This window comes from Crinia signifera, chromosome 19, assembly GCF_055691185.1.
Source record: "Crinia signifera chromosome 19, ASM5569118v1, whole genome shotgun sequence".
NCBI classification, from domain to species: domain Eukaryota; kingdom Metazoa; phylum Chordata; class Amphibia; order Anura; family Myobatrachidae; genus Crinia; species Crinia signifera.
In genome coordinates this window covers 73,008,806-73,032,714 of record NC_139226.1, presented here as the reverse complement: position 1 = coordinate 73,032,714, position 23,909 = coordinate 73,008,806, and the positions used below count along the sequence as shown (strand labels likewise).

The 23,909-nt window shown below is 39.8% G+C and overlaps 33 non-coding genes and 19 pseudogenes across 33 annotated transcripts; all 52 read left to right on the top strand.

Moving 5' to 3' along the window:
* Positions 1-77: 77 nt before the first annotated feature.
* On the top strand, positions 78-196 carry LOC146043237 (5S ribosomal RNA). Its single transcript, XR_014464230.1, has one exon. It is a non-coding gene; the product is annotated as a 5S ribosomal RNA (ribosomal RNA).
* Positions 197-541: 345 nt separating this feature from the next.
* Positions 542-660, top strand: LOC146044148 (5S ribosomal RNA; annotated as a pseudogene).
* A 346-nt stretch (positions 661-1,006) lies between these two features.
* LOC146044067 (5S ribosomal RNA) lies at positions 1,007-1,125 on the top strand. Its single transcript, XR_014464820.1, has one exon. It is a non-coding gene; the product is annotated as a 5S ribosomal RNA (ribosomal RNA).
* Positions 1,126-1,470: 345 nt separating this feature from the next.
* LOC146044571 (5S ribosomal RNA) lies at positions 1,471-1,589 on the top strand. The gene has a single exon (XR_014465007.1). It is a non-coding gene; the product is annotated as a 5S ribosomal RNA (ribosomal RNA).
* A 345-nt stretch (positions 1,590-1,934) lies between these two features.
* On the top strand, positions 1,935-2,053 carry LOC146043597 (5S ribosomal RNA). The gene has a single exon (XR_014464589.1). It is a non-coding gene; the product is annotated as a 5S ribosomal RNA (ribosomal RNA).
* Positions 2,054-2,398: 345 nt separating this feature from the next.
* LOC146044070 (5S ribosomal RNA) lies at positions 2,399-2,517 on the top strand (annotated as a pseudogene).
* Positions 2,518-2,862: 345 nt separating this feature from the next.
* Positions 2,863-2,981, top strand: LOC146043434 (5S ribosomal RNA). Its single transcript, XR_014464427.1, has one exon. It is a non-coding gene; the product is annotated as a 5S ribosomal RNA (ribosomal RNA).
* Positions 2,982-3,325: 344 nt separating this feature from the next.
* On the top strand, positions 3,326-3,444 carry LOC146043550 (5S ribosomal RNA). Its single transcript, XR_014464541.1, has one exon. It is a non-coding gene; the product is annotated as a 5S ribosomal RNA (ribosomal RNA).
* Positions 3,445-3,788: 344 nt separating this feature from the next.
* On the top strand, positions 3,789-3,907 carry LOC146043585 (5S ribosomal RNA). The gene has a single exon (XR_014464577.1). It is a non-coding gene; the product is annotated as a 5S ribosomal RNA (ribosomal RNA).
* Positions 3,908-4,252: 345 nt separating this feature from the next.
* Positions 4,253-4,371, top strand: LOC146044332 (5S ribosomal RNA; annotated as a pseudogene).
* A 345-nt stretch (positions 4,372-4,716) lies between these two features.
* LOC146044136 (5S ribosomal RNA) lies at positions 4,717-4,835 on the top strand (annotated as a pseudogene).
* A 344-nt stretch (positions 4,836-5,179) lies between these two features.
* On the top strand, positions 5,180-5,298 carry LOC146044044 (5S ribosomal RNA; annotated as a pseudogene).
* Positions 5,299-5,642: 344 nt separating this feature from the next.
* Positions 5,643-5,761, top strand: LOC146043895 (5S ribosomal RNA; annotated as a pseudogene).
* Positions 5,762-6,106: 345 nt separating this feature from the next.
* LOC146043572 (5S ribosomal RNA) lies at positions 6,107-6,225 on the top strand. The gene has a single exon (XR_014464563.1). It is a non-coding gene; the product is annotated as a 5S ribosomal RNA (ribosomal RNA).
* A 345-nt stretch (positions 6,226-6,570) lies between these two features.
* LOC146044302 (5S ribosomal RNA) lies at positions 6,571-6,689 on the top strand (annotated as a pseudogene).
* A 345-nt stretch (positions 6,690-7,034) lies between these two features.
* On the top strand, positions 7,035-7,153 carry LOC146043235 (5S ribosomal RNA). The gene has a single exon (XR_014464229.1). It is a non-coding gene; the product is annotated as a 5S ribosomal RNA (ribosomal RNA).
* Positions 7,154-7,498: 345 nt separating this feature from the next.
* LOC146044147 (5S ribosomal RNA) lies at positions 7,499-7,617 on the top strand (annotated as a pseudogene).
* A 346-nt stretch (positions 7,618-7,963) lies between these two features.
* Positions 7,964-8,082, top strand: LOC146043958 (5S ribosomal RNA; annotated as a pseudogene).
* A 345-nt stretch (positions 8,083-8,427) lies between these two features.
* LOC146043433 (5S ribosomal RNA) lies at positions 8,428-8,546 on the top strand. Its single transcript, XR_014464426.1, has one exon. It is a non-coding gene; the product is annotated as a 5S ribosomal RNA (ribosomal RNA).
* A 344-nt stretch (positions 8,547-8,890) lies between these two features.
* LOC146043549 (5S ribosomal RNA) lies at positions 8,891-9,009 on the top strand. The gene has a single exon (XR_014464540.1). It is a non-coding gene; the product is annotated as a 5S ribosomal RNA (ribosomal RNA).
* Positions 9,010-9,353: 344 nt separating this feature from the next.
* LOC146044691 (5S ribosomal RNA) lies at positions 9,354-9,472 on the top strand. The gene has a single exon (XR_014465127.1). It is a non-coding gene; the product is annotated as a 5S ribosomal RNA (ribosomal RNA).
* Positions 9,473-9,817: 345 nt separating this feature from the next.
* On the top strand, positions 9,818-9,936 carry LOC146043234 (5S ribosomal RNA). The gene has a single exon (XR_014464228.1). It is a non-coding gene; the product is annotated as a 5S ribosomal RNA (ribosomal RNA).
* A 345-nt stretch (positions 9,937-10,281) lies between these two features.
* On the top strand, positions 10,282-10,400 carry LOC146044145 (5S ribosomal RNA; annotated as a pseudogene).
* Positions 10,401-10,746: 346 nt separating this feature from the next.
* LOC146044154 (5S ribosomal RNA) lies at positions 10,747-10,865 on the top strand (annotated as a pseudogene).
* A 345-nt stretch (positions 10,866-11,210) lies between these two features.
* Positions 11,211-11,329, top strand: LOC146043432 (5S ribosomal RNA). The gene has a single exon (XR_014464425.1). It is a non-coding gene; the product is annotated as a 5S ribosomal RNA (ribosomal RNA).
* Positions 11,330-11,673: 344 nt separating this feature from the next.
* On the top strand, positions 11,674-11,792 carry LOC146043547 (5S ribosomal RNA). The gene has a single exon (XR_014464538.1). It is a non-coding gene; the product is annotated as a 5S ribosomal RNA (ribosomal RNA).
* Positions 11,793-12,136: 344 nt separating this feature from the next.
* On the top strand, positions 12,137-12,255 carry LOC146044689 (5S ribosomal RNA). Its single transcript, XR_014465126.1, has one exon. It is a non-coding gene; the product is annotated as a 5S ribosomal RNA (ribosomal RNA).
* A 345-nt stretch (positions 12,256-12,600) lies between these two features.
* Positions 12,601-12,719, top strand: LOC146044281 (5S ribosomal RNA; annotated as a pseudogene).
* A 345-nt stretch (positions 12,720-13,064) lies between these two features.
* Positions 13,065-13,183, top strand: LOC146044259 (5S ribosomal RNA; annotated as a pseudogene).
* A 345-nt stretch (positions 13,184-13,528) lies between these two features.
* Positions 13,529-13,647, top strand: LOC146044851 (5S ribosomal RNA). The gene has a single exon (XR_014465288.1). It is a non-coding gene; the product is annotated as a 5S ribosomal RNA (ribosomal RNA).
* A 344-nt stretch (positions 13,648-13,991) lies between these two features.
* Positions 13,992-14,110, top strand: LOC146044157 (5S ribosomal RNA; annotated as a pseudogene).
* Positions 14,111-14,454: 344 nt separating this feature from the next.
* Positions 14,455-14,573, top strand: LOC146043732 (5S ribosomal RNA). Its single transcript, XR_014464724.1, has one exon. It is a non-coding gene; the product is annotated as a 5S ribosomal RNA (ribosomal RNA).
* A 345-nt stretch (positions 14,574-14,918) lies between these two features.
* On the top strand, positions 14,919-15,037 carry LOC146044673 (5S ribosomal RNA). Its single transcript, XR_014465109.1, has one exon. It is a non-coding gene; the product is annotated as a 5S ribosomal RNA (ribosomal RNA).
* Positions 15,038-15,382: 345 nt separating this feature from the next.
* On the top strand, positions 15,383-15,501 carry LOC146043560 (5S ribosomal RNA). The gene has a single exon (XR_014464551.1). It is a non-coding gene; the product is annotated as a 5S ribosomal RNA (ribosomal RNA).
* Positions 15,502-15,846: 345 nt separating this feature from the next.
* LOC146044337 (5S ribosomal RNA) lies at positions 15,847-15,965 on the top strand (annotated as a pseudogene).
* Positions 15,966-16,310: 345 nt separating this feature from the next.
* LOC146043233 (5S ribosomal RNA) lies at positions 16,311-16,429 on the top strand. Its single transcript, XR_014464227.1, has one exon. It is a non-coding gene; the product is annotated as a 5S ribosomal RNA (ribosomal RNA).
* A 345-nt stretch (positions 16,430-16,774) lies between these two features.
* On the top strand, positions 16,775-16,893 carry LOC146044190 (5S ribosomal RNA; annotated as a pseudogene).
* Positions 16,894-17,240: 347 nt separating this feature from the next.
* LOC146043957 (5S ribosomal RNA) lies at positions 17,241-17,359 on the top strand (annotated as a pseudogene).
* Positions 17,360-17,704: 345 nt separating this feature from the next.
* On the top strand, positions 17,705-17,823 carry LOC146044583 (5S ribosomal RNA). Its single transcript, XR_014465019.1, has one exon. It is a non-coding gene; the product is annotated as a 5S ribosomal RNA (ribosomal RNA).
* A 345-nt stretch (positions 17,824-18,168) lies between these two features.
* On the top strand, positions 18,169-18,287 carry LOC146044144 (5S ribosomal RNA; annotated as a pseudogene).
* A 345-nt stretch (positions 18,288-18,632) lies between these two features.
* On the top strand, positions 18,633-18,751 carry LOC146044121 (5S ribosomal RNA; annotated as a pseudogene).
* A 345-nt stretch (positions 18,752-19,096) lies between these two features.
* On the top strand, positions 19,097-19,215 carry LOC146044671 (5S ribosomal RNA). The gene has a single exon (XR_014465107.1). It is a non-coding gene; the product is annotated as a 5S ribosomal RNA (ribosomal RNA).
* Positions 19,216-19,561: 346 nt separating this feature from the next.
* Positions 19,562-19,680, top strand: LOC146043227 (5S ribosomal RNA). The gene has a single exon (XR_014464220.1). It is a non-coding gene; the product is annotated as a 5S ribosomal RNA (ribosomal RNA).
* Positions 19,681-20,025: 345 nt separating this feature from the next.
* LOC146044726 (5S ribosomal RNA) lies at positions 20,026-20,144 on the top strand. Its single transcript, XR_014465162.1, has one exon. It is a non-coding gene; the product is annotated as a 5S ribosomal RNA (ribosomal RNA).
* A 345-nt stretch (positions 20,145-20,489) lies between these two features.
* Positions 20,490-20,608, top strand: LOC146043209 (5S ribosomal RNA). Its single transcript, XR_014464203.1, has one exon. It is a non-coding gene; the product is annotated as a 5S ribosomal RNA (ribosomal RNA).
* Positions 20,609-20,953: 345 nt separating this feature from the next.
* Positions 20,954-21,072, top strand: LOC146043662 (5S ribosomal RNA). The gene has a single exon (XR_014464654.1). It is a non-coding gene; the product is annotated as a 5S ribosomal RNA (ribosomal RNA).
* Positions 21,073-21,417: 345 nt separating this feature from the next.
* Positions 21,418-21,536, top strand: LOC146043160 (5S ribosomal RNA). Its single transcript, XR_014464153.1, has one exon. It is a non-coding gene; the product is annotated as a 5S ribosomal RNA (ribosomal RNA).
* Positions 21,537-21,881: 345 nt separating this feature from the next.
* On the top strand, positions 21,882-22,000 carry LOC146044908 (5S ribosomal RNA). Its single transcript, XR_014465345.1, has one exon. It is a non-coding gene; the product is annotated as a 5S ribosomal RNA (ribosomal RNA).
* A 346-nt stretch (positions 22,001-22,346) lies between these two features.
* LOC146043533 (5S ribosomal RNA) lies at positions 22,347-22,465 on the top strand. The gene has a single exon (XR_014464525.1). It is a non-coding gene; the product is annotated as a 5S ribosomal RNA (ribosomal RNA).
* Positions 22,466-22,810: 345 nt separating this feature from the next.
* On the top strand, positions 22,811-22,929 carry LOC146043496 (5S ribosomal RNA). Its single transcript, XR_014464489.1, has one exon. It is a non-coding gene; the product is annotated as a 5S ribosomal RNA (ribosomal RNA).
* Positions 22,930-23,274: 345 nt separating this feature from the next.
* On the top strand, positions 23,275-23,393 carry LOC146044742 (5S ribosomal RNA). The gene has a single exon (XR_014465179.1). It is a non-coding gene; the product is annotated as a 5S ribosomal RNA (ribosomal RNA).
* Positions 23,394-23,738: 345 nt separating this feature from the next.
* LOC146043548 (5S ribosomal RNA) lies at positions 23,739-23,857 on the top strand. Its single transcript, XR_014464539.1, has one exon. It is a non-coding gene; the product is annotated as a 5S ribosomal RNA (ribosomal RNA).
* Positions 23,858-23,909: the final 52 nt, after the last annotated feature.

The window sequence follows — 23,909 nt, the reverse complement described above, 5'->3', positions numbered from 1 at the left end:
ACAATACAGTTGGGAAACTTTTTTATTAGCTTACCTGGTTATAGAAGTAGAAGAGGGCAAAAAAGTGCTTGTATCTCGCCTACAGCCATACCACATTGGATAGGCCCAATCTCGTCTGATCTTGGAAGCTAAGCAGTGTTGGGCCTGGTTAGTACTTGGGTGGGAGACCACATGTGAACACCAGGTGCTGTAGGTTTTTTCACATTACTGGCAAATTGTTATTATTCTCTAGCTATTTAAATTGGAAACTTTTTCTTTTTATTGCCAGCACAGACATTTGGAAGAGGTCAAACAGACACAATAGCCATCACCTAAAGACTTACCACACTGTTAAGGCCCAATTCCAACTGCTTTTGGCAGCTAAACAGTGTTGAGCCTCTTTAGTAGTTTAATTTAAGACCCCCTGCTAATAACATGTCCTGTAGGTCTTTTTACATTACCAACTCATGATTTTTTTCAGTAAGCCAATACAGTTAGGAAACTTTTTTATTAGCTTACCTGGTGATAGAAGTAGAAGAGGGCAAAAAAGTGCCTGTATCTCACCTACAGCCATACCACATTGGATAGGCCCAATCTCGCCTGATCTTGGAAGCTAAGCAGTGTTGTTCCTGGTTAGTACTTGGGTGGGAGACCACATGGGAACACCAGGTGCTGTAGGTTTTTTCACATTACTGGCAAATTGTTATTATTCTCTAGCTATATAAATTGGAAACTTTTTCTTTTTATTGCCAGCACAGACATTTGGAAGAGGTCAAACAGACACAATAGCCATCACCTAAAGACTTACCACACTGTTAAGGCCCAATTCCAACTGCTTTTGGCAGCTAAACAGTGTTGAGCCTCTTTAGTAGTTTAATTTAAGACCCCCTGCTAATAACATGTCCTGTAGGTTTTTTTTACATTACCAACTCATGATTTTTTTCAGTAAGCCAATACAGTTATGAAACTTTTTTATTAGCTTACCTGGTGATAGAAGTAGAAGAGGGCAAAAAAGTGCCTGTATCTCACCTACAGCCATACCACATTGGATAGTCCCAATCTCGTCTGATCTTGGAAGCTAAGCAATGTTGGGCCTGGTTAGTACTTGGGTGGGAGACCACATGGGAACACCAGGTGCTGTAGGTTTTTTCACATTACTGGCAAATTGTTATTATTCTCTAGCTATTTAAATTGGAAACTTTTTCTTTTTATTGCCAGCACAGACATTTGGAAGAGGTCAAACAGACACAATAGCCATCACCTAAAGACTTACCACACTGTTAAGGCCCAATTCCAACTGCTTTTGGCAGCTAAACAGTGTTGAGCCTCTTTAGTAGTTTAATTTAAGACCCCCTGCTAATAACATGTCCTGTAGGTCTTTTTACATTACCAACTCATGATTTTTTTCAGTAAGCCAATACAGTTAGGAAACTTTTTTATTAGCTTACCTGGTGATAGAAGTAGAAGAGGGCAAAAAAGTGCCTGTAGCTAACCTACAGCCATACCACATTGGATAGGCCCAATCTCGTCTGATCTTGGAAGCTAAGCAGTGTTGGGCCTGGTTAGTACTTGGGTGGGAGACCACGTGGGAACACCAGGTGCTGTAGGTTTTTTCACATTACTGACAAATTGTTTTTATTCTCTAGCTATTTAAATTGGAAACTTTTTCTTTTTATTGCCAGCACTGACATTTGGAAGAGGTCAAACAGACACAATAGCCATCACCTAAAGACTTACCACACTGTTTAGGCCCAATTCCAACTGCTTTTGGCAGCTAAACAGTGTTGAGCCTCTTTAGTAGTTTAATTTAAGACCCCCTGCTAATATCATGTCCTGTAGGTCTTTTTACATTACCAACACATGATTTTTTTCAGTAAGCCAATACAGTTAGGAAACTTTTTTATTAGCTTACCTGGTGATAGAAGTAGAAGAGGGCAAAAAAGTGCCTGTATCTCACCTACAGCCATACCACATTGGATAGGCCCAATCTCGTCTGATCTTGGAAGCTAAGCAGTGTTGGGCCTGGTTAGTACTTGGGTGGGAGACCACATGGGAACACCAGGTGCTGTAGGTTTTTTCACATTACTGGCAAATTGTTATTATTCTCTAGCTATTTAAATTGGAAACTTTTTCTTTTTATTGCCAGCACTGACATTTGGAAGAGGTCAAACAGACACAATAGACATCACCTAAAGACTTACCACACTGTTTAGGCCCAATTCCAACTGCTTTTGGCAGCTAAACAGTGTTGAGACTCTTTAGTAGTTTAATTTAAGACCCCCTGCTAATATAATGTCCTGTAGGTCTTTTTACATTACCAACACATGATTTTTTTCAGGAAGCCAATACAGTTAGGAAACTTTTTTATTAGCTTACCTGGTGATAGAAGTAGAAGAGGGCAAAAAAGTGCCTGTATCTCACCTACAGCCATACCACATTGGATAGGCCCAATCTTGTCTGATCTTGGAAGCTAAGCAGTGTTGGACCTGGTTAGTACTTGGGTGGGAGACGACATGGGAACACCAGGTGCTGTAGGTTTTTTCACATTACTGGCAAATTGTTTTTATTCTCTAGCTATTTAAATTGGAAACTTTTTCTTTTTATTGCCAGTACAGACATTTGGAAGAGGTCAAACAGACACAATAGCCATCACCTAAAGACTTACCACACTGTTTAGGCCCAATTCCAACTGCTTTTGGCAGCTAAACAGTGTTGAGTCTCTTTAGTAGTTTAATTTAAGACCCCCTGCTAATATCATGTCCTATAGGTCTTTTTACATTACCAACACATGATTTTTTTCAGTAAGCCAATACAGTTAGGAAACTTTTTTATTAGCTTACATGGTGAAAGAAGTAGAAGAGAGCAAAAAAGTGCATGTATCTCACCTACAGCCATACCACATTGGATAGGCCCAATCTCGTCTGATCTTGGAAGCTAAGCAGTGTTGTGCCTGGTTAGTACTTGGGTGGGAGACCACATGGGAACACCAGGTGCTGTAGGTTTTTTCACATTACTGGCAAATTGTTTTTATTCTCTAGCTATTTAAATTGGAAACTTTTTCTTTTTATTGCCAGTACAGACATTTGGAAGAGGTCAAACAGACACAATAGCCATCACCTAAAGACTTACCACACTGTTTAGGCCCAATTCCAACTGCTTTTGGCAGCTAAACAGTGTTGAGCCTCTTTAGTAGTTTAATTTAAGACCCCCTGCTAATATCATGTCCTGTAGGTCTTTTTACATTACCAACACATGATTTTTTCAGTAAGCCAATACAGTTAGGAAACTTTTTTATTAGCTTACCTGGTGATAGAAGTAGAAGAGGGCAAAAAAGTGCCTGTATCTCACCTACAGCCATACCACATTGGATAGGCCCAATCTTGTCTGATCTTGGAAGCTAAGCAGTGTTGGGCCTGTTTAGTACTTGGGTGGGAGACCACATGGGAACACCAGGTGCTGTAGGTTTTTTCACATTACTGGCAAATTGTTTTTATTCTCTAGCTATTTAAATTGGAAACTTTTTCTTTTTATTGCCAGTACAGACATTTGGAAGAGGTCAAACAGACACAATAGCCATCACCTAAAGACTTACCACACTGTTTAGGCCCAATTCCAACTGCTTTTGGCAGCTAAACAGTGTTGAGCCTCTTTAGTAGTTTAATTTAAGACCCCCTGCTAATATCATGTCCTGTAGGTCTTTTTACATTACCAACACATGATTTTTTCAGTAAGCCAATACAGTTAGGAAACTTTTGTATTAGCTTACCTGGTGATAGAAGTAGAAGAGGGCAAAAAAGTGCCTGTATCTCACCTACAGCCATACCACATTGGATAGGCCCAATCTCGTCTGATCTTGGAAGCTAAGCAGTGTTGGGCCTGGTTAGTACTTGGGTGGGAGACCACATGGGAACACCAGGTGCTGTAGGTTTTTTCACATTACTGGCAAATTGTTTTTATTCTCTAGCTATTTAAATTGGAAACTTTTTCTTTTTATTGCCAGTACAGACATTTGGAAGAGGTCAAACAGACACAATAGCCATCACCTAAAGACTTACCACACTGTTTAGGCCCAATTCCAACTGCTTTTGGCAGCTAAACAGTGCTGAGCCTCTTTAGTAGTTTAATTTAAGACCCCCTGCTAATATAATGTCCTGTAGGTCTTTTTACATTACCAACACATGATTTTTTTCAGTAAGCCAATACAGTTAGGAAACTTTTTTATTAGCTTACCTGGTGATAGAAGTAGAAGAGGGCAAAAAAGTGCCTGTATCTCACTTACAGCCATACAACATTGGATAGGCCCAATCTTGTCTGATATTGGAAGCTAAGCAGTGTTGGGTCTGGTTAGTACTTGGGTGGGAGACCACATGGGAACTCCTTGTGCTGTAGGTTTTTTCACATTACTGGCAAATTGTTTTTATTCTCTAGCTATTTAAATTGGAAACTTTTTCTTTTTATTGCCAGTACAGACATTTGGAAGAGGTCAAACAGACACAATAGCCATCACCTAAAGACTTACCACACTGTTTAGGCCCAATTCCAACTGCTTTTGGCAGCTAAACAGTGTTGAGCCTCTTTAGTAGTTTAATTTAAGACCCCCTGCTAATATCATGTCCTGTAGATCTTTTTACATTACCAACACATGATTTTTTTCAGTAAGCCAATACAGTTAGGAAACTTTTTTATTAGCTTACCTGGTGATAGAAGTAGAAGAGGGCAAAAAAGTGCCTGTATCTCACCTACAGCCATACCACATTGGATAGGCCCAATCTCGTCTGATCTTGGAAGCTAAGCAGTGTTGGGCCTGTTTAGTACTTGGGTGCGAGACCACATGGGTACACCAGGTGCTGTAGGTTTTTTCACATTACTGTCAAATTGTTTTTATTCTCTAGCTATTTAAATTGGAAACTTTTTCTTTTTATTGCCAGCACTGACATTTGGAAGAGGTCAAACAGACACAATAGCCATCACCTAAAGACTTACCACACTGTTTAGGCCCAATTCCAACTGCTTTTGGCAGCTAAACAGTGTTGAGCCTCTTTAGTAGTTTAATTTAAGACCCCCTGCTAATATCATGTCCTGTAGGTCTTTTTACATTACCAACTCATGATTTTTTCAGTAAGCCAATACAGTTAGGAAACTTTTTTATTAGCTTACCTGGTGATAGAAGTAGAAGAGGGCAAAAAAGTGCCTGTATCTCACCTAAAGCCATACCACATTGGATAGGCCCAATCTCGCCTGATCTTGGAAGCTAAGCAGTGTTGGGCCTGGTTAGTACTTGGGTGGGAGACCACATGGGAACACCAGGTGCTGTAGTTTTTTCACATTACTGGCAAATTGTTATTATTCTCTAGCTATATAAATTGGAAACTTTTTCTTTTTATTGCCAGCACAGACATTTGGAAGAGGTCAAACAGACACAATAGCCATCACCTAAAGACTTACCACACTGTTAAGGCCCAATTCCAACTGCTTTTGGCAGCTAAACAGTGTTGAGCCTCTTTAGTAGTTTAATTTAAGACCCCCTGCTAATAACATGTCCTGTAGGTCTTTTTACATTACCAACTCATGATTTTTTTCAGTAAGCCAATACAGTTAGGAAACTTTTTTATTAGCTTACCTGGTGATAGAAGTAGAAGAGGGCAAAAAAGTGCCTGTATCTCACCTAAAGCCATACCACATTGGATAGGCCCAATCTCGCCTGATCTTGGAAGCTAAGCAGTGTTGGGCCTGGTTAGTACTTGGGTGGGAGACCGCATGGGAACACCAGGTGCTGTAGGTTTTTTCACATTACTGGCAAATTGTTTTTATTCTCTAGCTATTTAAATTGGAAATTTTTTCTTTTTATTGCCAGCACTGACATTTGGAAGAGGTCAAACAGACACAATAGCCATCACCTAAAGACTTACCATACTGTTTAGGCCCAATTCCAACTGCTTTTGGCAGCTAAACAGTGTTGAGCCTCTTTAGTAGTTTAATTTAAGACCCCCTGCTAATAACATGTCCTGTAGGTCTTTTTACATTACCAACACATGATTTTTTTCAGTAAGCCAATACAGTTAGGAAACTTTTTTATTAGCTTACCTGGTTATAGAAGTAGAAGAGGGCAAAAAAGTGCTTGTATCTCACCTACAGCCATACCACATTGGATAGGCCCAATCTCGTCTGATCTTGGAAGCTAAGCAGTGTTGGGCCTGGTTAGTACTTGGGTGGGAGACCACATGGGAACACCAGGTGCTGTAGGTTTTTTCACATTACTGGCAAATTGTTTTTATTCTCTAGCTATTTAAATTGGAAACTTTTTCTTTTTATTGCCAGTACAGACATTTGGAAGAGGTCAAACAGACACAATAGCCATCACCTAAAGACTTACCACACTGTTTAGGCCCAATTCCAACTGCTTTTGGCAGCTAAACAGTGTTGAGCCTCTTTAGTAGTTTAATTTAAGACCCCCTGCTAATATCATGTCCTGTAGATCTTTTTACATTACCAACACATGATTTTTATCAGTAAGACAATACAGTTGGGAAACTTTTTTATTAGCTTACCTGGTTATAGAAGTAGAAGAGGGCAAAAAAGTGCTTGTATCTCGCCTACAGCCATACCACATTGGATAGGCCCAATCTCGTCTGATCTTGGAAGCTAAGCAGTGTTGGGCCTGTTTAGTGCTTGGGTGCGAGACCACATGCGTACACCAGGTGCTGTAGGTTTTTTCACATTACTGTCAAATTGTTTTTATTCTCTAGCTATTTAAATTGGAAACTTTTTCTTTTTATTGCCAGCACTGACATTTGGAAGAGGTCAAACAGACACAATAGCCATCACCTAAAGACTTACCACAGTGTTTAGGCCCAATTCCAACTGCTTTTGGCAGCTAAACAGTGTTGAGCCTCTTTGGTAGTTTAATTTAAGACCCCCTGCTAATATCATGTTCTGTAGGTCTTTTTACATTACCAACACATGATTTTTATCAGTAAGACAATACAGTTGGGAAACTTTTTTATTAGCTTACCTGGTTATAGAAGTAGAAGAGGGCAAAAAAGTGCTTGTATCTCGCCTACAGCCATACCACATTGGATAGGCCCAATCTCGTCTGATCTTGGAAGCTAAGCAGTGTTGGGCCTGGTTAGTACTTGGGTGGGAGACCACATGTGAACACCAGGTGCTGTAGGTTTTTTCACATTACTGGCAAATTGTTATTATTCTCTAGCTATTTAAATTGGAAACTTTTTCTTTTTATTGCCAGCACAGACATTTGGAAGAGGTCAAACAGACACAATAGCCATCACCTAAAGACTTACCACACTGTTAAGGCCCAATTCCAACTGCTTTTGGCAGCTAAACAGTGTTGAGCCTCTTTAGTAGTTTAATTTAAGACCCCCTGCTAATAACATGTCCTGTAGGTCTTTTTACATTACCAACTCATGATTTTTTTCAGTAAGCCAATACAGTTAGGAAACTTTTTTATTAGCTTACCTGGTGATAGAAGTAGAAGAGGGCAAAAAAGTGCCTGTATCTCACCTACAGCCATACCACATTGGATAGGCCCAATCTCGCCTGATCTTGGAAGCTAAGCAGTGTTGTTCCTGGTTAGTACTTGGGTGGGAGACCACATGGGAACACCAGGTGCTGTAGGTTTTTTCACATTACTGGCAAATTGTTATTATTCTCTTGCTATATAAATTGGAAACTTTTTCTTTTTATTGCCAGCACAGACATTTGGAAGAGGTCAAACAGACACAATAGCCATCACCTAAAGACTTACCACACTGTTAAGGCCCAATTCCAACTGCTTTTGGCAGCTAAACAGTGTTGAGCCTCTTTAGTAGTTTAATTTAAGACCCCCTGCTAATAACATGTCCTGTAGGTTTTTTTTACATTACCAACTCATGATTTTTTTCAGTAAGCCAATACAGTTAGGAAACTTTTTTATTAGCTTACCTGGTGATAGAAGTAGAAGAGGGCAAAAAAGTGCCTGTATCTCACCTAAAGCCATACCACATTGTATAGGCCCAATCTCGCCTGATCTTGGAAGCTAAGCAGTGTTGGGCCTGGTTAGTACTTGGGTGGGAGACCACATGGGAACACCAGGTGCTGTAGGTTTTTTCACATTACTGGCAAATTGTTTTTATTCTCTAGCTATTTAAATTGGAAATTTTTTCTTTTTATTGCCAGCACTGACATTTGGAAGAGGTCAAACAGACACAATAGCCATCACCTAAAGACTTACCATACTGTTTAGGCCCAATTCCAACTGCTTTTGGCAGCAAAACAGTGTTGAGCCTCTTTAGTAGTTTAATTTAAGACCCCCTGCTAATAACATGTCCTGTAGGTCTTTTTACATTACCAACACATGATTTTTTTCAGTAAGCCAATACAGTTAGGAAACTTTTTTATTAGCTTACCTGGTGATAGAAGTAGAAGAGGGCAAAAAAGTGCCTGTATCTCACCTACAGCCATACCACATTGGATAGGCCCAATCTCGTCTGATCTTGGAAGCTAAGCAGTGTTGTGCCTGGTTAGTACTTGGGTGGGAGACCACATGGGAACACCAGGTGCTGTAGGTTTTTTCACATTACTGGCAAATTGTTTTTATTCTCTAGCTATTTAAATTGGAAACTTTTTCTTTTTATTGCCAGTACAGACATTTGGAAGAGGTCAAACAGACACAATAGCCATCACCTAAAGACTTACCACACTGTTTAGGCCCAATTCCAACTGCTTTTGGCAGCTAAACAGTGTTGAGCCTCTTTAGTAGTTTAATTTAAGACCCCCTGCTAATATCATGTCCTGTAGGTCTTTTTACATTACCAACACATGATTTTTTCAGTAAGCCAATACAGTTAGGAAACTATTTTATTAGCTTACCTGGTGATAGAAGTAGAAGAGGGCAAAAAAGTGCCTGTATCTCACCTACAGCCATACCACATTGGATAGGCCCAATCTTGTCTGATCTTGGAAGCTAAGCAGTGTTGGGCCTGTTTAGTACTTGGGTGGGAGACCACATGGGAACACCAGGTGCTGTAGGTTTTTTCACATTACTGGCAAATTGTTTTTATTCTCTAGCTATTTAAATTGGAAACTTTTTCTTTTTATTGCCAGTACAGACATTTGGAAGAGGTCAAACAGACACAATAGCCATCACCTAAAGACTTACCACACTGTTTAGGCCCAATTCCAACTGCTTTTGGCAGCTAAACAGTGTTGAGCCTCTTTAGTAGTTTAATTTAAGACCCCCTGCTAATATCATGTCCTGTAGATCTTTTTACATTACCAACACATGATTTTTTCAGTAAGCCAATACAGTTAGGAAACTTTTTTATTAGCTTACCTGGTGATAGCAGTAGAAGAGGGCAAAAAAGTGCCTGTATCTCACCTATAGCCATACCACATTGGATAGGCCCAATCTCGTCTGATCTTGGAAGCTAAGCAGTGTTGGGCCTGGTTAGTACTTGGGTGGGAGACCACATGGGAACACCAGGTGCTGTAGGTTTTTTCACATTACTGGCAAATTGTTTTTATTCTCTAGCTATTTAAATTGGAAACTTTTTCTTTTTATTGCCAGTACAGACATTTGGAAGAGGTCAAACAGACACAATAGCCATCACCTAAAGACTTACCACACTGTTTAGGCCCAATTCCAACTGCTTTTGGCAGCTAAACAGTGTTGAGCCTCTTTGGTAGTTTAATTTAAGACCCCCTGCTAATATCATGTTCTGTAGGTCTTTTTACATTACCAACACATGATTTTTATCAGTAAGACAATACAGTTGGGAAACTTTTTTATTAGCTTACCTGGTTATAGAAGTAGAAGAGGGCAAAAAAGTGCTTGTATCTCGCCTACAGCCATACCACATTGGATAGGCCCAATCTCGTCTGATCTTGGAAGCTAAGCAGTGTTGGGCCTGGTTAGTACTTGGGTGGGAGACCACATGTGAACACCAGGTGCTGTAGGTTTTTTCACATTACTGGCAAATTGTTATTATTCTCTAGCTATTTAAATTGGAAACTTTTTCTTTTTATTGCCAGCACAGACATTTGGAAGAGGTCAAACAGACACAATAGCCATCACCTAAAGACTTACCACACTGTTAAGGCCCAATTCCAACTGCTTTTGGCAGCTAAACAGTGTTGAGCCTCTTTAGTAGTTTAATTTAAGACCCCCTGCTAATAACATGTCCTGTAGGTCTTTTTACATTACCAACTCATGATTTTTTTCAGTAAGCCAATACAGTTAGGAAACTTTTTTATTAGCTTACCTGGTGATAGAAGTAGAAGAGGGCAAAAAAGTGCCTGTATCTCACCTACAGCCATACCACATTGGATAGGCCCAATCTCGCCTGATCTTGGAAGCTAAGCAGTGTTGTTCCTGGTTAGTACTTGGGTGGGAGACCACATGGGAACACCAGGTGCTGTAGGTTTTTTCACATTACTGGCAAATTGTTATTATTCTCTTGCTATATAAATTGGAAACTTTTTCTTTTTATTGCCAGCACAGACATTTGGAAGAGGTCAAACAGACACAATAGCCATCACCTAAAGACTTACCACACTGTTAAGGCCCAATTCCAACTGCTTTTGGCAGCTAAACAGTGTTGAGCCTCTTTAGTAGTTTAATTTAAGACCCCCTGCTAATAACATGTACTGTAGGTTTTTTTTACATTACCAACTCATGATTTTTTTCAGTAAGCCAATACAGTTAGGAAACTTTTTTATTAGCTTACCTGGTGATAGAAGTAGAAGAGGGCAAAAAAGTGCCTGTATCTCACCTAAAGCCATACCACATTGTATAGGCCCAATCTCGCCTGATCTTGGAAGCTAAGCAGTGTTGGGCCTGGTTAGTACTTGGGTGGGAGACCACATGGGAACACCAGGTGCTGTATGTTTTTTCACATTACTGGCAAATTGTTTTTATTCTCTAGCTATTTAAATTGGAAATTTTTTCTTTTTATTGCCAGCACTGACATTTGGAAGAGGTCAAACAGACACAATAGCCATCACCTAAAGACTTACCATACTGTTTAGGCCCAATTCCAACTGCTTTTGGCAGCAAAACAGTGTTGAGCCTCTTTAGTAGTTTAATTTAAGACCCCCTGCTAATAACATGTCCTGTAGGTCTTTTTACATTACCAACACATGATTTTTTTCAGTAAGCCAATACAGTTAGGAAACTTTTTTATTAGCTTACCTGGTGATAGAAGTAGAAGAGGGCAAAAAAGTGCCTGTATCTCACCTACAGCCATACCACATTGGATAGGCCCAATCTCGTCTGATCTTGGAAGCTAAGCAGTGTTGTGCCTGGTTAGTACTTGGGTGGGAGACCACATGGGAACACCAGGTGCTGTAGGTTTTTTCACATTACTGGCAAATTGTTTTTATTCTCTAGCTATTTAAATTGGAAACTTTTTCTTTTTATTGCCAGTACAGACATTTGGAAGAGGTCAAACAGACACAATAGCCATCACCTAAAGACTTACCACACTGTTTAGGCCCAATTCCAACTGCTTTTGGCAGCTAAACAGTGTTGAGCCTCTTTAGTAGTTTAATTTAAGACCCCCTGCTAATATCATGTCCTGTAGGTCTTTTTACATTACCAACACATGATTTTTTCAGTAAGCCAATACAGTTAGGAAACTTTTTTATTAGCTTACCTGGTGATAGAAGTAGAAGAGGGCAAAAAAGTGCCTGTATCTCACCTACAGCCATACCACATTGGATAGGCCCAATCTTGTCTGATCTTGGAAGCTAAGCAGTGTTGGGCCTGTTTAGTACTTGGGTGGGAGACCACATGGGAACACCAGGTGCTGTAGGTTTTTTCACATTACTGGCAAATTGTTTTTATTCTCTAGCTATTTAAATTGGAAACTTTTTCTTTTTATTGCCAGTACAGACATTTGGAAGAGGTCAAACAGACACAATAGCCATCACCTAAAGACTTACCACACTGTTTAGGCCCAATTCCAACTGCTTTTGGCAGCTAAACAGTGTTGAGCCTCTTTAGTAGTTTAATTTAAGACCCCCTGCTAATATCATGTCCTGTAGATCTTTTTACATTACCAACACATGATTTTTTCAGTAAGCCAATACAGTTAGGAAACTTTTTTATTAGCTTACCTGGTGATAGCAGTAGAAGAGGGCAAAAAAGTGCCTGTATCTCACCTATAGCCATACCACATTGGATAGGCCCAATCTCGTCTGATCTTGGAAGCTAAGCAGTGTTGGGCCTGGTTAGTACTTGGGTGGGAGACCACATGGGAACACCAGGTGCTGTAGGTTTTTTCACATTACTGGCAAATTGTTTTTATTCTCTAGCTATTTAAATTGGAAACTTTTTCTTTTTATTGCCAGTACAGACATTTGGAAGAGGTCAAACAGACACAATAGCCATCACCTAAAGACTTACCACACTGTTTAGGCCCAATTCCAACTGCTTTTGGCAGCTAAACAGTGCTGAGCCTCTTTAGTAGTTTAATTTAAGACCCCCTGCTAATATAATGTCCTGTAGGTCTTTTTACATTACCAACACATGATTTTTTTCAGTAAGCCAATACAGTTAGGAAACTTTTTTATTAGCTTACCTGGTGATAGAAGTAGAAGAGGGCAAAAAAGTGCCTGTATCTCACTTACAGCCATACAACATTGGATAGGCCCAATCTTGTCTGATATTGGAAGCTAAGCAGTGTTGGGTCTGGTTAGTACTTGGGTGGGAGACCACATGGGAACACCAGGTGCTGTAGGTTTTTTCACATTACTGGCAAATTGTTTTTATTCTCTAGCTATTTAAATTGGAAACTTTTTCTTTTTATTGCCAGTACAGACATTTGGAAGAGGTCAAACAGACACAATAGCCATCACCTAAAGACTTACCACACTGTTTAGGCCCAATTCCAACTGCTTTTGGCAGCTAAACAGTGTTGAGCCTCTTTAGTAGTTTAATTTAAGACCCCCTGCTAATATCATGTCCTGTAGATCTTTTTACATTACCAACACATGATTTTTTTCAGTAAGCCAATACAGTTAGGAAACTTTTTTATTAGCTTACCTGGTGATAGAAGTAGAAGAGGGCAAAAAAGTGCCTGTATCTCACCTACAGCCATACCACATTGGATAGGCCCAATCTCGTCTGATCTTGGAAGCTAAGCAGTGTTGGGCCTGTTTATTACTTGGGTGCGAGACCACATGGGTACACCAGGTGCTGTAGGTTTTTTCACATTACTGTCAAATTGTTTTTATTCTCTAGCTATTTAAATTGGAAACTTTTTCTTTTTATTGCCAGCACTGACATTTGGAAGAGGTCAAACAGACACAATAGCCATCACCTAAAGACTTACCACACTGTTTAGGCCCAATTCCAACTGCTTTTGGCAGCTAAACAGTGTTGAGCCTCTTTAGTAGTTTAATTTAAGACCCCCTGCTAATATCATGTCCTGTAGGTCTTTTTACATTACCAACACATGATTTTTATCAGTAAGACAATACAGTTGGGAAACTTTTTTATTAGCTTACCTGGTTATAGAAGTAGAAGAGGGCAAAAAAGTGCTTGTATCTCGCCTACAGTCATACCACATTGGATAGGCCCAATCTCGTCTGATCTTGGAAGCTAAGCAGTGTTGGGCCTGGTTAGTACTTGGGTGGGAGACCACATGGGAACACCAGGTGCTGTAGGTTTTTTCACATTACTGGCAAATTGTTATTATTCTCTAGCTATTTAAATTGGAAACTTTTTCTTTTTATTGCCAGCACAGACATTTGGAAGAGGTCAAACAGACACAATAGCCATCACCTAAAGAATTACCACACTGTTAAGGCCCAATTCCAACTGCTTTTGGCAGCTAAACAGTGTTGAGCCTCTTTAGTAGTTTAATTTAAGACCCCCTGCTAATAACATGTCCTGTAGGTCTTTTTACATTACCAACTCATGATTTTTTCAGTAAGCCAATACAGTTAGGAAACTTTTTTATTAGCTTACCTGGTGATAGAAGTAGAAGAGGGCAAAAAAGTGCCTGTATCTCACCTAAAGCCATACCACATTGGATAGGCCCAATCGCGCCTGATCTTGGAAGCTAAGCAGTGTTGGGCCTGGTTAGTACTTGGGTGGGAGACCACATGGGAACACCAGGTGCTGTAGTTTTTTCACATTACTGGCAAATTGTTATTATTCTCTAGCTATATAAATTGGAAACTTTTTCTTTTTATTGCCAGCACAGACATTTGGAAGAGGTCAAACAGACACAATAGCCATCACCTAAAGACTTACCACACTGTTAAGGCCCAATTCCAACTGCTTTTGGCAGCTAAACAGTGTTGAGCCTCTTTAGTAGTTTAATTTAAGACCCCCTGCTAATAACATGTCCTGTAGGTCTTTTTACATTACCAACTCATGATTTTTTTCAGTAAGCCAATACAGTTAGGAAACTTTTTTATTAGCTTACCTGGTGATAGAAGTAGAAGAGGGCAAAAAAGTGCCTGTATCTCACCTAAAGCCATACCACACTGGATAGGCCCAATCTCGCCTGATCTTGGAAGCTAAGCAGTGTTGGGCCTGGTTAGTACTTGGGTGGGAGACCGCATGGGAACACCAGGTGCTGTAGGTTTTTTCACATTACTGGCAAATTGTTTTTATTCTCTAGCTATTTAAATTGGAAATTTTTTCTTTTTATTGCCAGCACTGACATTTGGAAGAGGTCAAACAGACACAATAGCCATCACCTAAAGACTTACCATACTGTTTAGGCCCAATTCCAACTGCTTTTGGCAGCTAAACAGTGTTGAGCCTCTTTAGTAGTTTAATTTAAGACCCCCTGCTAATAACATGTCCTGTAGGTCTTTTTACATTACCAACACATGATTTTTTTCAGTAAGCCAATACAGTTAGGAAACTTTTTTATTAGCTTACCTGGTGATAGAAGTAGAAGAGGGCAAAAAAGTGCCTGTGTCTCACCTACAGCCATACCACATTGGATAGTCCCAATCTCGTCTGATCTTGGAAGCTAAGCGGTGTTGGGCCTGGTTAGTACTTGGGTGGGAGACCACATGGGAACACCAGGTGCTGTAGGTTTTTTCACATTACTGGCAAATTGTTATTATTCTCTAGCTATTTAAATTGGAAACGTTTTCTTTTTATTGCCAGCACAGACATTTGGAAGAGGTCAAACAGACACAATAGCCATCACCTAAAGACTTACCACACTGTTAAGGCCCAATTCCAACTGCTTTTGGCAGCTAAACAGTGTTGAGCCTCTTTAGTAGTTTACTTTAAGACCCCCTGCTAATATCATGTCCTGTAGGTCTTTTTACATTACCAACACATGATTTTTATCAGTAAGACAATACAGTTGGGAAACTTTTTTATTAGCTTACCTGGTTATAGAAGTAGAAGAGGGCAAAAAAGTGCTTGTATCTCACCTACAGCCATACCACATTGGATAGGCCCAATCTCGTCTGATCTTGGAAGCTAAGCAGTGTTGGGCCTGGTTAGTACTTGGGTGGGAGACCACATGGGAACACCAGGTGCTGTAGGTTTTTTCACATTACTGGCAAATTGTTTTTATTCTCTAGCTATTTAAATTGGAAACTTTTTCTTTTTATTGCCAGTACAGACATTTGGAAGAGGTCAAACAGACACAATAGCCATCACCTAAAGACTTACCACACTGTTTAGGCCCAATTCCAACTGCTTTTGGCAGCTAAACAGTGTTGAGCCTCTTTAGTAGTTTAATTTAAGACCCCCTGCTAATATCATGTCCTGTAGATCTTTTTACATTACCAACACATGATTTTTATCAGTAAGACAATACAGTTGGGAAACTTTTTTATTAGCTTACCTGGTTATAGAAGTAGAAGAGGGCAAAAAAGTGCTTGTATCTCGGCTACAGCCATACCACATTGGATAGGCCCAATCTCGTCTGATCTTGGAAGCTAAGCAGTGTTGGGCCTGTTTAGTGCTTGGGTGCGAGACCACATGCGTACACCAGGTGCTGTAGGTTTTTTCACATTACTGTCAAATTGTTTTTATTCTCTAGCTATTTAAATTGGAAACTTTTTCTTTTTATTGCCAGCACTGACATTTGGAAGAGGTCAAACAGACACAATAGCCATCACCTAAAGACTTACCACACTGTTTAGGCCCAATTCCAACTGCTTTTGGCAGCTAAACAGTGTTGAGCCTCTTTGGTAGTTTAATTTAAGACCCCCTGCTAATATCATGTTCTGTAGGTCTTTTTACATTACCAACACATGATTTTTATCAGTAAGACAATACAGTTGGGAAACTTTTTTATTAGCTTACCTGGTTATAGAAGTAGAAGAGGGCAAAAAAGTGCTTGTATCTCGCCTACAGCCATACCACATTGGATAGGCCCAATCTCGTCTGATCTTGGAAGCTAAGCAGTGTTGGGCCTGGTTAGTACTTGGGTGGGAGACCACATGTGAACACCAGGTGCTGTAGGTTTTTTCACATTACTGGCAAATTGTTATTATTCTCTAGCTATTTAAATTGGAAACTTTTTCTTTTTATTGCCAGCACAGACATTTGGAAGAGGTCAAACAGACACAATAGCCATCACCTAAAGACTTACCACACTGTTAAGGCCCAATTCCAACTGCTTTTGGCAGCTAAACAGTGTTGAGTCTCTTTAGTAGTTTAATTTAAGACCCCCTGCTAATAACATGTCCTGTAGGTCTTTTTACATTACCAACTCATGATTTTTTTCAGTAAGCCAATACAGTTAGGAAACTTTTTTATTAGCTTACCTGGTGATAGAAGTAGAAGAGGGCAAAAAAGTGCCTGTATCCCACCTACAGCCATACCACATTGGATAGGCCCAATCTCGCTTGATCTTGGAAGCTAAGCAGTGTTGTTCCTGGTTAGTACTTGGGTGGGAGACCACATGGGAACACCAGGTGCTGTAGGTTTTTTCACATTACTGGCAAATTGTTATTATTCTCTTGCTATATAAATTGGAAACTTTTTTCTTTTTATTGCCAGCACAGACATTTGGAAGAGGTCAAACAGACACAATAGCCATCACCTAAAGACTTACCACACTGTTAAGGCCCAATTCCAACTGCTTTTGGCAGCTAAACAGTGTTGAGCCTCTTTAGTAGTTTAATTTAAGACCCCCTGCTAATAACATGTCCTGTAGGTTTTTTTTACATTACCAACTCATGATTTTTTTCAGTAAGCCAATACAGTTAGGAAACTTTTGTATTAGCTTACCTGGTGATAGAAGTAGAAGAGGGCAAAAAAGTGCCTGTATCTCACCTAAAGCCATACCACATTGTATAGGCCCAATCTCGCCTGATCTTGGAAGCTAAGCAGTGTTGGGCCTGGTTAGTACTTGGGTGGGAGACCACATGGGAACACCAGGTGCTGTAGGTTTTTTCACATTACTGGCAAATTGTTTTTATTCTCTAGCTATTTAAATTGGAAATTTTTTCTTTTTATTGCCAGCACTGACATTTGGAAGAGGTCAAACAGACACAATAGCCATCACCTAAAGACTTACCATACTGTTTAGGCCCAATTCCAACTGCTTTTGGCAGCAAAACAGTGTTGAGCCTCTTTAGTAGTTTAATTTAAGACCCCCTGCTAATAACATGTCCTGTAGGTCTTTTTACATTACCAACACATGATTTTTTTCAGTAAGCCAATACAGTTAGGAAACTTTTTTATTAGCTTACCTGGTGATAGAAGTAGAAGAGGGCAAAAAAGTGCCTGTATCGCACCTACAGCCATACCACATTGGATAGTCCCAATCTCGTCTGATCTTGGAAGCTAAGCAGTGTTGGGCCTGGTTAGTACTTGGGTGGGAGACCACATGGGAACACCAGGTGCTGTAGGTTTTTTCACATTACTGGCAAATTGTTATTATTCTCTAGCTATTTAAATTGGAAACTTTTTCTTTTTATTGCCAGCACAGACATTTGGAAGAGGTCAAACAGACACAATAGCCATCACCTAAAGACTTACCACACTGTTAAGGCCCAATTCCAACTGCTTTTGGCAGCTAAACAGTGTTGAGCCTCTTTAGTAGTTTAATTTAAGACCCCCTGCTAATAACATGTCCTGTAGGTCTTTTTACATTACCAACTCATGATTTTTTTCAGTAAGCCAATACAGTTAGGAAACTTTTTTATTAGCTTACCTGGTGATAGAAGTAGAAGAGGGCAAAAAAGTGCCTGTATCTCACCTACAGCCATACCACATTGGATAGGCCCAATCTCGCCTGATCTTGGAAGCTAAGCAGTGTTGTTCCTGGTTAGTACTTGGGTGGGAGACCACATGGGAACACCAGGTGCTGTAGGTTTTTTCACATTACTGGCAAATTGTTATTATTCTCTAGCTATATAAATTGGAAACTTTTTCTTTTTATTGCCAGCACAGACATTTGGAAGAGGTCAAACAGACACAATAGCCATCACCTAAAGACTTACCACACTGTTAAGGCCCAATTCCAACTGCTTTTGGCAGCTAAACAGTGTTGAGCCTCTTTAGTAGTTTAATTTAAGACCCCCTGCTAATAACATGTCCTGTAGGTCTTTTTACATTACCAACTCATGATTTTTTTCAGTAAGCCAATACAGTTAGGAAACTTTTTTATTAGCTTACCTGGTGATAGAAGTAGAAGAGGGCAAAAAAGTGCCTATATCTCACCTAAAGCCATACTACATTGTATAGGCCCAATCTCGCCTGATCTTGGAAGCTAAGCAGTGTTGGGCCTGGTTAGTACTTGGGTGGGAGACCACATGGGAACACCAGGTGCTGTAGGTTTTTTCACATTACTGGCAAATTGTTTTTATTCTCTAGCTATTTAAATTGGAAATTTTTTCTTTTTATTGCCAGCACTGACATTTGGAAGAGGTCAAACAGACACAATAGCCATCACCTAAAGACTTACCATACTGTTTAGGCCCAATTCCAACTGCTATTGGCAGCTAAACAGTGTTGAGCCTCTTTAGTAGTTTAATTTAAGACCCCCTGCTAATAACATGTCCTGTAGGTCTTTTTACATTACCAACACATGATTTTTTTCAGTAAGCCAATACAGTTAGGAAACTTTTTTATTAGCTTACCTGGTGATAGAAGTAGAAGAGGGCAAAAAAGTGCCTGTGTCTCACCTACAGCCATACCACATTGGATAGTCCCAATCTCGTCTGATCTTGGAAGCTAAGCGGTGTTGGGCCTGGTTAGTACTTGGGTGGGAGACCACATGGGAACACCAGGTGCTGTAGGTTTTTTCACATTACTGGCAAATTGTTTTTATTCTCTAGCTATTTAAATTGGAAATTTTTTTCTTTTTATTGCCAGCACTGACATTTGGAAGAGGTCAAAAAGACACAATAGCCATCACCTAAAGACTTACCATACTGTTTAGGCCCAATTCCAACTGCTTTTGGCAGCTAAACAGTGTTGAGCCTCTTTAGTAGTTTAATTTAAGACCCCCTGCTAATAACATGTCCTGTAGGTCTTTTTACATTACCAACTCATGATTTTTTTCAGTAAGCCAATACAGTTAGGAAACTTTTTTATTAGCTTACCTGGTGATAGAAGTAGAAGAGGGCAAAAAAGTGCCTGCATCTCACCTACAGCCATACCACATTGGATAGGCCCAATCTCGCCTGATCTTGGAAGCTAAGCAGTGTTGGGCCTGGTTAGTACTTGGGTGGGAGACCACATGGGAACACCAGGTGCTGTAGGTTTTTTCATATTACTGGCAAATTGTTTTTATTCTCTAGCTATTTAAATTGGAAACTTTTTCTTTTTATTGCCAGCACTGACATTTGGAAGAGGTCAAACAGACACAATAGCCATCACCTAAAGACTTACCACACTGTTTAGGCCCAATTCCAACTGCTTTTGGCAGCTAAACAGTGCTGAGCCTCTTTAGTAGTTTAATTCAAGACCCCCTGCTAATATAATGTCCTGTAGGTCTTTTTACATTACCAACACATGATTTTTTTCAGTAAGCCAATACAGTTAGGAAACTTTTTTATTAGCTTACCTGGTGATAGAAGTAGAAGAGGACAAAAAAGTGCCTGTATCTCACTTACAGCCATACCACATTGGATAGGCCCAATCTCGTCTGATCTTGGAAGCTAAGCAGTGTTGGGCCTGGTTAGTACTTGGGTGGGAGACCACATGGGAACACCAGGTGCTGTAGGTTTTTTCACATTACTGGCAAATTGTTTTTATTCTCTAGCTATTTAAATTGGAAACTTTTTCTTTTTATTGCCAGTACAGACATTTGGAAGAGGTCAAACAGACACAATAGCCATCACCTAAAGACTTACCACACTGTTTAGGCCCAATTCCAACTGCTTTTGGCAGCTAAACAGTGTTGAGCCTCTTTAGTAGTTTAATTTAAGACCCCCTGCTAATATCATGTCCTGTAGGTCTTTTTACATTACCAACACATGATTTTTATCAGTGAGACAATACAGTTGGGAAACTTTTTTATTAGCTTACCTGGTTATAGAAGTAGAAGAGGGCAAAAAAGTGCTTGTATCTCACCTACAGCCATACCACATTGGATAGGCCCAATCTCGTCTGATCTTGGAAGCTAAGCAGTGTTGGTCCTGGTTAGTACTTGGGTGGGAGACCACATGGGAACACCAGGTGCTGTAGGTTTTTTCACATTACTGGCAAATTGTTTTTATTCTCTAGCTATTTAAATTGGAAATTTTTTCTTTTTATTGCCAGCACTGACATTTGGAAGAGGTCAAACAGACACAATAGCCATCACCTAAAGACTTACCATACTGTTTAGGCCCAATTCCAACTGCTTTTGGCAGCTAAACAGTGTTGAGCCTCTTTAGTAGTTTAATTTAAGACCCCCTGCTAATAACATGTCCTGTAGGTCTTTTTACATTACCAACTCATGATTTTTTTCAGTAAGCCAATACAGTTAGGAAACTTTTGTATTAGCTTACCTGGTGATAGAAGTAGAAGAGGGCAAAAAAGTGTGTGTATCTCACCTACAGCCATACCACATTGGATAGGCCCAATCTCGTCTGATCTTGGAAGCTAAGCAGTGTTGGGCCTGGTTAGTACTTGGGTGGGAAACCACATGGGAACACCAGATGCTGTAGGTTTTTTCACATTACTGGCAAATTGTTTTTATTCTCTAGCTATTTAAATTGGAAACTTTTTCTTTTTATTGCCAGCACTGACATTTGGAAGAGGTCAAACAGACACAATAGCCATCACCTAAAGACTTACCACACTGTTTAGGCCCAATTCCAACTGCTTTTGGCAGCTAAACAGTGTTGAGCCTCTTTAGTAGTTTAATTTAAGACCCCCTGCTAATATAATGTCCGGTAGGTCTTTTACATTACCAACACATGATTTTTTTCAGTAAGCCAATACAGTTAGGAAGACTTTTTTATTAGCTTACCTGGTGATAGAAGTAGAAGAGGGCAAAAAAGTGCCTGTATCTCACCTACAGCCATACCACATTGGATAGGCCCAATCTCGTCTGATCTTGGAAGCTAAGCAGTGTTGGGCCTGGTTAGTATTTGGGTGGGAGACCACATGGGAACACCAGGTGCTGTAGGTTTTTTCACATTACTGGCAAATTGTTTTTATTCTCTAGCTATTTAAATTGGAAACTTTTTCTTTTTATTGCCATTACAGACATTTGGAAGAGGTCAAACAGACACAATAGCCATCACCTAAAGACTTACCACACTGTTTAGGCCCAATTCCAACTGCTTTTGGCAGCTAAACAGTGTTGAGCCTCTTTAGTAGTTTAATTTAAGACCCCCTGCTAATATCATGTCATGTAGGTCTTTTTACATTACCAACACATGATTTTTTTCAGTAAGACAATACAGTTGGGAAACTTTTTTATTAGCTTACATGGTGATAGAAGTAGAAGAGAGCAAAAAAGTGCCTGTATCTCACCTACAGCCATACCACATTGGATAGGCCCAATCTCGTCTGATCTTGGAAGCTAAGCAGTGTTGGACCTGGTTAGTACTTGGGTGGGAGACCACATGAGAACACCAGGTGCTGTAGGTTTTTTTACATTACTTGCAAATTGTTATTATTCTCTAGCTATTTAAATTGGAAACTTTTTCTTTTTATTGCCAGCACAGACATTTGGAAGAGTTCAAACAGACACAATAGCCATCACCTAAAGACTTACCACACTGTTAAGGCCCAATTCCAACTGCTTTTGGCAGCTAAACAGTGTTGAGCCTCTTTAGTAGTTTAATTTAAGACCCCCTGCTAATAACATGTCCTGTAGGTCTTTTTACATTACCAACTCATGATTTTTTTCAGTAAGCCAATACAGTTAGGAAACTTTTTTATTAGCTTACCTGGTGATAGAAGTAGAAGAGGGCAAAAAAAGTGTGTGTATCTCACCTACAGCCATACCACATTGGATAGGCCCAATCTCGTCTGATCTTGGAAGCTAAGCAGTGTTGGGCCTGGTTAGAACTTGGGTGGGAGACCACATGGGAATACCAGGTGCTGTAGGTTTTTTCACATTACTGGCAAATTGTTTTTATTCTCTAGCTATTTAAATTGGAAACTTTTTCTTTTTATTGCCAGCACTGACATTTGGAAGAGGTCAAACAGACACAATAGCCATCACCTAAAGACTTACCACACTGTTTAGGCCCAATTCCAACTGCTTTTGGCAGCTAAACAGTGCTGAGCCTCTTTAGTAGTTTAATTTAAGACCCCCTGCTAATATAATGTCCTGTAGGTCTTTTTACATTACCAACACATGATTTTTTTCAGTAAGCCAATACAGTTAGGAAACTTTTTTATTAACTTACCTGGTGATAGAAGTAGAAGAGGACAAAAAAGTGCCTGTATCTCACTTACAGCCATACCACATTGGATAGGCCAAATCTCGTCTGATCTTGGAAGCTAAGCAGTGTTGGGCCTGGTTAGTACTTGGGTGGGAGACCACATGGGAACACCAGGTGCTGTAGGTTTTTTCACATTACTGGCAAATTGTTTTTATTCTCTAGCTGTTTAAATTGGAAACTTTTTCTTTTTATTGCCAGTACAGTCATTTGGAAGAGGTCAAACAGACACAATAGCCATCACCTAAAGACTTACCACACTGTTTAGGCCCAATTCCAACTGCTTTTGGCAGCTAAACAGTGTTGAGCCTCTTTAGTAGTTTAATTTAAGACCCCCTGCTAATATCATGTCCTGTAGGTCTTTTTACATTACCAACACATGATTTTTATCAGTAAGACAATACAGTTGGGAAACTTTTTTATTAGCTTACCTGGTTATAGAAGTAGAAGAGGGCAAAAAAGTGCTTGTATCTCACCTGCAGCCATACCACATTGGATAGGCCCAATCTCGTCTGATCTTGGAAGCTAAGCAGTGTTGGGCCTGGTTAGTACTTGGGTGGGAGACCACATGGGAACACCAGGTGCTGTAGGTTTTTTCACATTACTGGCAAATTGTTTTTATTCTCTAGCTATTTAAATTTAAAAACATTTCTTTTTATTGCCAGCACTGACATTTGGAAGAGGTCAAACAGACACAATAGCCATCACCTAAAGATTTACCATACTGTTTAGGCCCAATTCCAACTGCTTTTGGCAGCTAAACAGTGTTGAGCCTCTTTAGTAGTTTAATTTAAGACCCCCTGCTAATAACATGTCCTGTAGGTCTTTTTACATTACCAACTCATGATTTTTTTCAGTAAGCCAATACAGTTAGGAAACTTTTTTATTAGCTTACCTGGTGATAGAAGTAGAAGAGGGCAAAAAAGTGCCTGTATCTAACCTACAGCCATACCACATTGGATAGGCCCAATCTCGTCTGATCTTGGAAGCTAAGCAGTGTTGGGCCTGGTTAGTACTTGGGTGGGAGACCACATGGGAACACCAGGTGCTGTAGGTTTTTTCACATTACTGGCAAATTGTTTTTATTCTCTAGCTATTTAAATTTAAAA